Source organism: Pteropus vampyrus, unplaced genomic scaffold (genome assembly GCF_000151845.1).
Source record: "Pteropus vampyrus isolate Shadow unplaced genomic scaffold, Pvam_2.0 Scaffold69, whole genome shotgun sequence".
NCBI classification, from domain to species: Eukaryota; Metazoa; Chordata; class Mammalia; order Chiroptera; family Pteropodidae; genus Pteropus; species Pteropus vampyrus.
In genome coordinates this window covers 2,423,846-2,433,086 of record NW_011888850.1, presented here as the reverse complement: position 1 = coordinate 2,433,086, position 9,241 = coordinate 2,423,846, and the positions used below count along the sequence as shown (strand labels likewise).

General features: G+C 44.6%; 1 long non-coding RNA gene across 1 annotated transcript in view; it reads left to right on the top strand.

The window, feature by feature from the left end:
- LOC111740864 overlaps positions 1-9,039 on the top strand; it is a 26,545-nt gene extending 17,506 nt beyond the window's left edge. The window contains exons 3-4 of the long non-coding RNA XR_002780783.1: positions 8,807-8,811; positions 9,029-9,039. This is a non-coding gene — a long non-coding RNA (uncharacterized LOC111740864). The remainder of the gene's footprint in view (positions 1-8,806; positions 8,812-9,028) is intronic.
- Positions 9,040-9,241: the final 202 nt, after the last annotated feature.

Below are 9,241 nucleotides of genomic sequence, written 5' to 3'. Positions count from 1 at the left end.
TGCAGTGACTCCCTAACAGTTTCATGAGCCGCCGCGAGTCCCTTCACTGGCCACTCCTGCTCGGAGTCCTCGTCCCCCTTCGGGGTCTGGCTCCCGTATGGCTTCACCAGAGAGGTCTCCTCTGACCGTGCTAAGATGACATCCCCCCAACACCTTCATTCCCTGCTTTATCTCTCTGTATAGCACCCATCCCTGACTGATGTTAGATTATATATTAACGTATTCATTTATTATTCGTTTTCTTCTGCTAGAAATACGTATCATGAGGACAGAACTTTGGTGAGTGCTCTCTCTGTCCCCAGCTCCTAGGGTAATAGCCGAGATGTAAAGGACAGTCGATAGATAGTTACTGTAGGAATCAACGGACGGGCAGCTGGCTGTGGCTAGAGACAGGCCGCTGGACCTGGAATGTAAGGCTCTGTCAGGACAGACTCCTCTGCTTCTGGTGTGCCAGGGTGTTAACCAGAGCATTACTTGGTAGTGACTGATATCGTGCCTGGGCCTCTAAAGCCAGCCAATCATTCTTGTATTCCCCCACGTTCTCTCTTAGCACACGTACAAACACTTCCAACATTTAAGTCCCTTCCCAGACTGACATTCCCGTGATAGCATCTAACAAACACGTTCTCAAAAGAAATCAATAAAATTTATTGCATTTAGATATTTAGCTCTTGTTAATAGTCAATGAAAAACAATTCAAAGTGATTTTCTTATAAATTCACAACAATTTTTGTATGATTTCCAAACCCACTAGTAATATCCTTAAACTATCACCCTGAACATTTTCAAAGCTTCTTGCCAGGGTCAAAAATAATCCCTACAAATGGACTGTTCAGTCATCTGACGCCCCCTCCCTCCACTGTCAGATCATCTGTGGGGGCCTGGGCAGATATTACCACTGATACCTGGTGATTCCATGGTCTGATATGATCTCTGGCCACCTAAGTGAAAGCCTTTGATGATCTAGAACCACCACTAGTGGGCTCACAATAGTTGATCTGCCATCGGGCCTCTGGGTCCCAGGTCACTCAGAAAAGGAGATCTCTGACTCTTGGCTCACTGTGGGTGCCCCAAGACACCCCCTCAGGGCCAGAGTGGCTAGGTCCATACAAGGTTACGGGCTGCAGCCCCAGGATATCCTGAAAAATCACCCTTCCACCCTGACCTGTGCATCTTGGGATCAACAGTAGGGGAACCCCCTTCTTGCTTCTCAGACTCAAGACTCGGCCCATTTCCTACCTAAAAATGGGGCGTTCCTTGGGGGAGGGGGACTTGACCCTTATTACATAACTGTCAGTTGGTTTGTTTTTTGTTTTTTTTTGGCAATATCAAGCCAAAAAGCAAAGCGACAGGCAACCTACTTGTACTTGGTGAAAGTCACCACTAACCTGCCAAATTGTAACTGTAAAGTAAGGTATTCTTAACTCAGAGCCAGAAGGCAAGCAACAAAAATTAACAACTGTGCCTGGCTTGTTCTTTCAGAAAGCAACTAAATCAAAATTTAGGTGGTTTTTAACCTTTAGACTATATGCTAATTATCACAGTTGTCAAAAGGATAGGGAGGAAAAAATCTCTTGGGTGACATTTCCTGCCAGGGGAGAGATGGTATGAGGTGGGGTCAGGGTGGAGGGGGCTCCCCAGGAGAAACATGACTTTGCATATTGGCTAAAAGATGAAGGAAAAAAAACCCACGTCCTAAAATGACGTTGTGGAGGAGTTGGTGCAATTAAATGTTAATATCGCGCTCAGTTGCTGCCTGAGGAGACTGTTACAAGCCCATTTTATCCACCTGTCTTGAAACCTTTGCTCTGCTCCCTTCAGTCCAGCAACATTTTTAAAAGGCAGAACAACAACTTAAAGGGAGGACTGATGTTAATATGGTGACTTATTTATGGCGAAAGCTCTTAAAATCACCTCAGGCCATTTTCCTTTAGAACACTACCAGGATGAATGATCAGTATTTAATTATTTACAAAGTACTTTGCCATCACTTTTACTTGTTTTTCTCCATAGCACCTAATATTGATAGCCTCGGATGGAATAATATAAAGGAGAGATTTTAAAGTACAGAAAGTTAGATGATATTATTACATCATTACGATTATTATTATACTTCTCTTCTGTCTATCACTGTTCAAGCTATTCATCTTTCCAGACAGCAATGTTTGGAAAGCAGTGGAATAGTTAAGACTTGCTCCATTTCAGAGAAAAAGCTAAAAAATGGAGAACACATGAATCTTCCTAAAACTGCTTTCTGGCAGCAGTGTACGTGGCATAAGAAAACTGAAACATTTCATAGAATTCTCACTTTCATCGAACATGGGTGATTGTGCACATGCACGTGTGTGCATGTGTGCGCCCTCAGCACCTCATCGTCCTGGGAAGAAAGGAAAAAGAGAGTCTAGAGGTTTTTCCACTGCAGGAGTCTCTTTGTTGATGTTTGTTGAACTGCCACTCATGGCCAGTGGATCATTAATTTCATCATTAATTCCATTATTAATTTCTTTGTCAGCCACTAACCAGCTCATTCCCCACAGAGAAATCATCTCTTTCTCTGGTGTCACTGTTCCACCAACCTGTGCAGCCACTAATTGATATAATTGGCGACTGATAACTTGTTCTCTCTGTGGTGACTCTCTTGACATTTGCCCGAGCCGGAGGGTCTGTGAGTTCCGGTCACTCCTCACAGCACAGTCCCTGCTTCCCGTGGCAGTGACTGGCCTTTAAGCTAGCAGAGTGCTCTGGGCCGTGCTATTTAATATTTCACACGCTCTGCTCAGCGTGACTCATTCTGTAAGAACAGGCAGGCTGCACTTCCTCACGCCTCTCATTACACGCCGAGTACATCCAAGGCCATCCGATAGGCACCTCGAATGTCGCTCTTCGAGGCCTGTTCAGGAACCCCCTTGTTTGCAATGCCTTCGTGGAGTCACAGAGTCAGAAAAGGAGAGGCTGCTGCTACCTAGGAAAATGAAATCAAGCCCCGACCCTGATACATCTGTGGGGTAGCACCTGGGGGCAGGGTAGAAAGGGAACATGGGAGGCTTCATCCCTCTTGCATTTCAGGGAAAGAGACCTTTTTTTTTTTTAGTTTTTCTTTTTTTAATTTTTGAAAATTAATTTAAAAATTATTTAAAAATTTAAAAATTTAATTTTTAAAAATTTAATTCAAGTACAGTCGGCATACAATGTTATATTACTTTTCCAGGTGTATAATTTAGTGATTTGAAATTTACATAGCTTACAATGTGCTCCCCACACTCAGTCTAGTAACCATCTGGCACTGTACAAATTATCACACTATTTCGACTATATTCCCCCTCACTTTTTTCTCCCTTCTCTCCACCCACTTCCTCTCTGGCAAGCATCAGTTTGTTCTTTGTCTGTAAGAGTCTGTTTTTATTTTGTTTGGTTTATTCATTTGTTTTGACTTTTTAAAATTCCACATTTAAGTCAAATCACATGGTATACGTCTTTCTCTGTCTGGCTCATTTTACCTCGCATAATACCCTCTAGGTCCATCTATGTTGTCCCAAATGACAGGATTTCATTCCTTTTTTATGGCTGAGTAATATTCCATTGTATATGTACACCACAACTTCTTTATCCATTCATCTATCGATGGGCACCTAGATTGCTTTCATACCTTGGCTATTGTCAATAGTGCTGCAGTGAATGAGAGAGATCTACTCTTCTAGAAGTGCCAGGGACGGAAAGGGAGTCAGAACGTGGAGGCACCTGCTGCCCAGCAGGGGTCCCTCTGTCGTTTCGCCTGGATGAGAGAACATGCTGGGTTTCTTTGTGCTCAGCGATGCCAGCACTTGCCTCCGGCTCCTTCGTGCTGGGGATGACATCAGGGCTGAGACTACAGGGTCCGCAGGGCAGAATCTGCCTCCCATGTGCCACGAGGACAACAAGCTCTCGAGGCTCCTCCATGGTAGGGGCAGTGCTGCTACTCCTTATGGCACCTTTTTGTGAATTAGAAAAGGGGTCCCTTTCTCGAGGCTCTAGACTATGTGTTGGATCGTTGTTGTAATAGACACGCACATATACAAATGACAATGGTAAGAATGGTGCTCTTGAGACTTATGCAGTGTGCTCAGAGGGAGTGGAGGCAGGGACGATAGTGAGGCACAGCTTTGGTGGCTTCAGTGGAGACCAGGCCTTGGTGGGCCACATAATCCTACAGAACTGGCATGTGGATGGTAGCGGTAAAAGTGTGTGCCCAGTCCGCGGGCCCAGAGCAGATGACAGAGTGGTGACCTGGAGAAAGTCAGGTGTGTCGGGTCTGACAGTGTCTTGGCTCAGGACTTGGCCCTAGTGTCACGGGCTTCTCGGACGCTTCCAGCACATCGGCAGGGGAGGGAGGAAGGTGCAGCGTGCTAGAGAACCCAAACGGGACCCTCTGCGGGAAGCAGCAGTTAGGAACACAGTCTGCCACAAGAATAGCTCGGGAGTTGCCCCAGGTCTCTGCTGGAACCAGAAGGCTCTTGTGCGGGTGGGGGTGAGGGTTACGGGCGTAAGCTGGAGAAGTGCTGCTCAGTTACTGTGACTGTGGTCAGTTGGGCTCCCCCGTCCCTGAGCTGCGAAAACACTTGTTAAACCACAAATGCCCACGATAAAGGCTCCTTATCACCCCAAAGGAAAGTAGTTTGATTGTTTCTCTCCTCTCCTCTCGACCACTCTAATCTCCCATCTGGACCTCTTTTCTCTGGCCAAGGCTACCTCACTGCTGTAAACAGCAGAGAGCAGACTGGCAAGACAATGAGATTCAGGAGACCAGTGCTCTCCAGATTCTCCCAGGGAGGAAGGGAAGGGAACAGAAATCATTTGAGCCTTAGTCATGCCTTAGGCCTTGCGTGCTGAACTTGGCCCCGCTTTGAACATGGGCTTTCATTATCGAACAGTCTTCACGAGCCCCGATCTTCTATATATCTTTACTTTTCATCTTTGCAACAACCTTGAAAAGTAGGTATAGTTCACAGAATAATAATAAAGCGACCTCCTTCAGTCGTCTCCGTCCTAATCCTCGGAACCCAGGACCATGTTCCGTCTGCGGTGAAAGGGACTTTGCGTACGTGATTGAGTTAAGGACCTTGAGATGGGGAGATTTCCTGGGTTATCCACACGAGCCCCGTATCAACGCAGGACCTTTATCAAAGTAAAAGAAGGTGGGAGAATCAGAGAAGGCGATGTGGCCATGGAAGCAGAGTCAGGGATGTGATGTTAGAAGGACTCGACCTGCCATTTCTGCTTTGAAGACGGAAGGGGCCCCCAGCCAAGGAACGTGGGTAGCCACCGGAAGCTGGAAAAGACAACGAAACGCAGTGGGAATACAGCCCGTATGCCGTCTTGATTTGGGCCCAGTGAGACCCATTTTGAACTTCTGACTTCCAGAACTGTAAAGTAAATTTGTTTGTTTTAAGCTACCATGTTCGTAGTAATTTATTAACACATCGGTAAAAAACTAGTACAGTAGGTATTTTTGTCTCTATTTTATAGGGGAGAAAACTGAAACTTATAAGAACCTGAACCAGGACTGAAATCTAATTCTCTATGACTTCAAAGGCCACACTTTTTCCTGTACTCCATTGCTGCCCCTCTTAAATTTTTATAACTAATGTCCTTACTGAAATCATTAAATATTTAATTGCTGGAACAACTACTTTAGAAAGAATCACTAATGGCATACTTCTGAATATATCTGTTTGCCACAAGTAATTTGTTGAAAGAAGGAAGCATCAGAGTTTACGAAAAGAAAAAAGAAAAGCATCAGAGTGTATGAGGGGGAAAAAAACCCCCAGGATATCCAAATTTCCCTGTGGAAGCACATAATTCTAAGAGGACTAACAAAATAACCACTCTTTAGCTTGTTTATTCATTTGGTTGAATTTATAAATTATCCTATATATACTTAATAGGACGTTGGTCATAAAAACATGTACAACATCATTAGTCATCAGGGGTATATAAAATAAAACCATAATGAGTTAGCATCACACATCTGCTAGAATGGTTGCAATTTAAAAGACTGAGTATTCGAGTGTTGGTGAGGATGCTGAGAAACTGGAACTCTCATAAATTGCGGGTAGTACAGCCACTTTGAAAAACTTCTTGGCAGTTGCTTATAAAATTAAATATATATCTACCCTATTACCCATCAGCTCCACTCCCAGATATGTCTTTTAGGTGTACACATTTGTCAAAACCCATCCAACTCTTCACTTAATACCTCTGTATGTAATTTATCTCTCAAGTTTTGAAAGAACCAGGAGTTGAAACAAGAAAAAAACAACAGCAACAAACCTCACCTACAGTGGAGTTCTTCCCACTATCAGTGTGTGTGGCCTTTCATACAGAAGGTGAGTAGAGTGGTGGAAAGAGCACCAGGCAGGAAGCAGAAGCTTCCTTCTGGCCCCAGGCCCTGCCTTGCTTAGATACATAGATGGACTTGTGGGATTCGTCTCATCTCTCTGGGTCTAAGGTCCTTATCTGCAGGAAATACGAGCTGCATTAGATGACCTCTTAGTTTCCTTCTAACTCTAAATTCCAGTAGTTACCATTTTAAGTAGCAAATCACATTAGTTTAGAAGTTTCTAGTTGACCGAGCACTGCTTTTTCAACACACTCTGGTTCTAATCTATGATTCAGTTGATACTGGGTTATTGGTTAGCAATAGAACTCTCAGAGATTACGTTTTCCTACGGGAAACTTGCATCCACTTGATCAGACAGTTTCCAGGAATCTCTGAGAAAAGTGAGTGTGGTCAACAAGCCTTCAGATCATGGGCATTTCCTTTATCTAGATACAGCAGATATGTGTATAATCATAGAAATGTGGGGATTACTAAGAAGGTGCTCTTTAAAAAGCTTTGAGCAAAAGGGTAACATGACAGTAAAAATACCACTGGACTGATAGGCTTTGTGGTCTTAGACAAGCCAGTCACATGTTTAAATGACATTTTTAAATCTACACTGTTTGCTTCCCCAGGGTTGTTAAAAGATGAAATGAAATCTTGTCAAATAGGTAAAGCATGTTTTAACTTGCAAAATGTTGTACAAATATAAAATGGTTGGTCATATGTAGAGAGGGGAGAAAGCAAATGTCAGGGAGGGGACCTTTCTACAAATAAGAGTGGAGGTCTGGTCAGTAGCTGTCACTGCTCTGATGTGATGTAGGAGATAATGAGAGAGAGGCTGGCTTTTTATGGGCACAGAGGTAAAGGTATTTTAGAAGGATTCCCGTGGTTGCAACTGAACTCATGGCAATTCCTGCTGCTGCCTGCATTCTCTCAGCTCAGCCCCTACATTCTGTCTGGAGGAAATCCAGCCTCACCTCAGCTGCAAGGTGATTGATTGAACTTTGGTTTGCCACGCTAGATCGGGAAGAGTCCAGAGAGCCAAATGTCCATAGCTGGAGGTGGGGGAGGAACCAAAGAGACTGTTTGGGGAAACTGAGTGTGTAGGACTGCTGAGGCTCTGCCCCACTGTGGAGCAGGGGTGGAGGTGGAGAGTTCGGGTAGGAGGATGGGCTGGCAGAGAGAGGACCCACAGGAAGCTTTATAGCAGAGGGGAGAGGCCGGAGAGAGAGGAAGAGGAGAAGAGAGGGATGGGGAACAACTTCCACAGAGCACAAACCCTCTCAACCAACTGTTGATATTTGATGTTATTATTTCCCCGCTGTTACAGTCCCGGGACCTGAAACAGTTCTAGCCGTGCAGGCAGTGCTTAATAAATACTGACCGAATGAACTGGATGGATGCATCAGCAGGGACCCTCCGCCCACACTGTGCCCGGAAGAGGAGAGTCCTCACCCATCTCTCTGGTTTGGGAGGCAGGAAGAGAGAGGAATTCAGTAGACTAATGCAGCCAGATATCTAAACTGTTCAAATCATGCATCATTAATGCCCTTTTTCTGATTCCCCAAACCTCGCAGGCGTTCTTGATTCTTTCCTTTCCTCTATATCCAGTCCAGGATCCTCATCCGTCGCACCCCACAAAATGTTTTTGAATCTTTTTGTCTTCACCATGGCTCTTACTCCAAGCCCCATCGTTGCCCATCGGGACTATTGCAGTCATCGACCTTTTAACTGTTCTCACTGCTTCCGCTCTGGCTTCCCATCCACCCAGCTGCCACGTGATCGTTTACAAAGTCGCTCCCATGCCTGAAATCATCCAGTTGCTTCAAACTGCATGCAGGACAGTGCCCTAACTCATCATGATAGCCCTGGAAGCCCTATGAGAACTGACCTCCACTTTCCTTCTCTATTTTGCCCCCCACCCATCTGTCCCTCACTTATTTTCTTACATCCACAGAGGCCTTCCCTCTGTTCCCTAAACTTGCCAAACTCTGCCTCAGGACCTTTGTCCCTGCTACTTCCCCAGCCCTGGCTCAAAAGGCTGGCTTTTTCTTGTCATTCAGAAAGCCTTCTCTAATATGCCAAGCCCTTGTCACCAAGGACAACCTATTCCTCATCTTGTTTTATTTTCATTATAGGACTTATCTCTGTCTGGCGCTGGTTTTAATTGTTGTTTACTTGTTTCCGGGCTCCTCTTTCCTAGGAATGTGTTCCTAGGAAATATTGTTGACCGTTGTAGCCTGTTTCCAAAATCTCTGTTAGTAGTCACTAAATAAAAATTTTTGAATAAACGCCCACTCACCAAGTGAACTTCTGACTCGAATTTAGTTTTCCAAAGAAACTGCTTGTAGATGATGCGCCAGCCAGAGGACAGGGTTGTCTATTCGTCCTAATAGCTCTAACTTTTGTATTAATAAATACATGAATGCTTGAGTTTGTACGCTTCAGCCTCTGTGAATTTGGTTAATATGAGTCTGTCCCTAAAAGATGACTTCTCCCTCGGGGCACTGACAAATCAGGCATCTGAGCCTGCAGACTCGAGATCTGTGCTGCACACTGAGTCATTAACTGACAAAGGGCCCCCTGCCTGGGTGAGCCCTGACCTTGCCCTCGTGACCTTCATGGCCTCCTCTGGGCTTCCTTTAGAAACTTCTCTAGGAATAAGCAGAGAAGAGCTCCTGATAGATTGTGGACTCTTTCAGTTCTATCCCGAATGCCATCATCACACGATGCCCTCCTTTTTTCAAAAGCGTAACTGAGACAGGCTACATTTCTGAAGAACAAAAAGGAGGATAATAAGCTAATAGCTATTAAGTGCTTTACTGCATATCAGACACTAAAGACTTTACAAATATTATCTCACTTAAAGCAATACATCTAAAA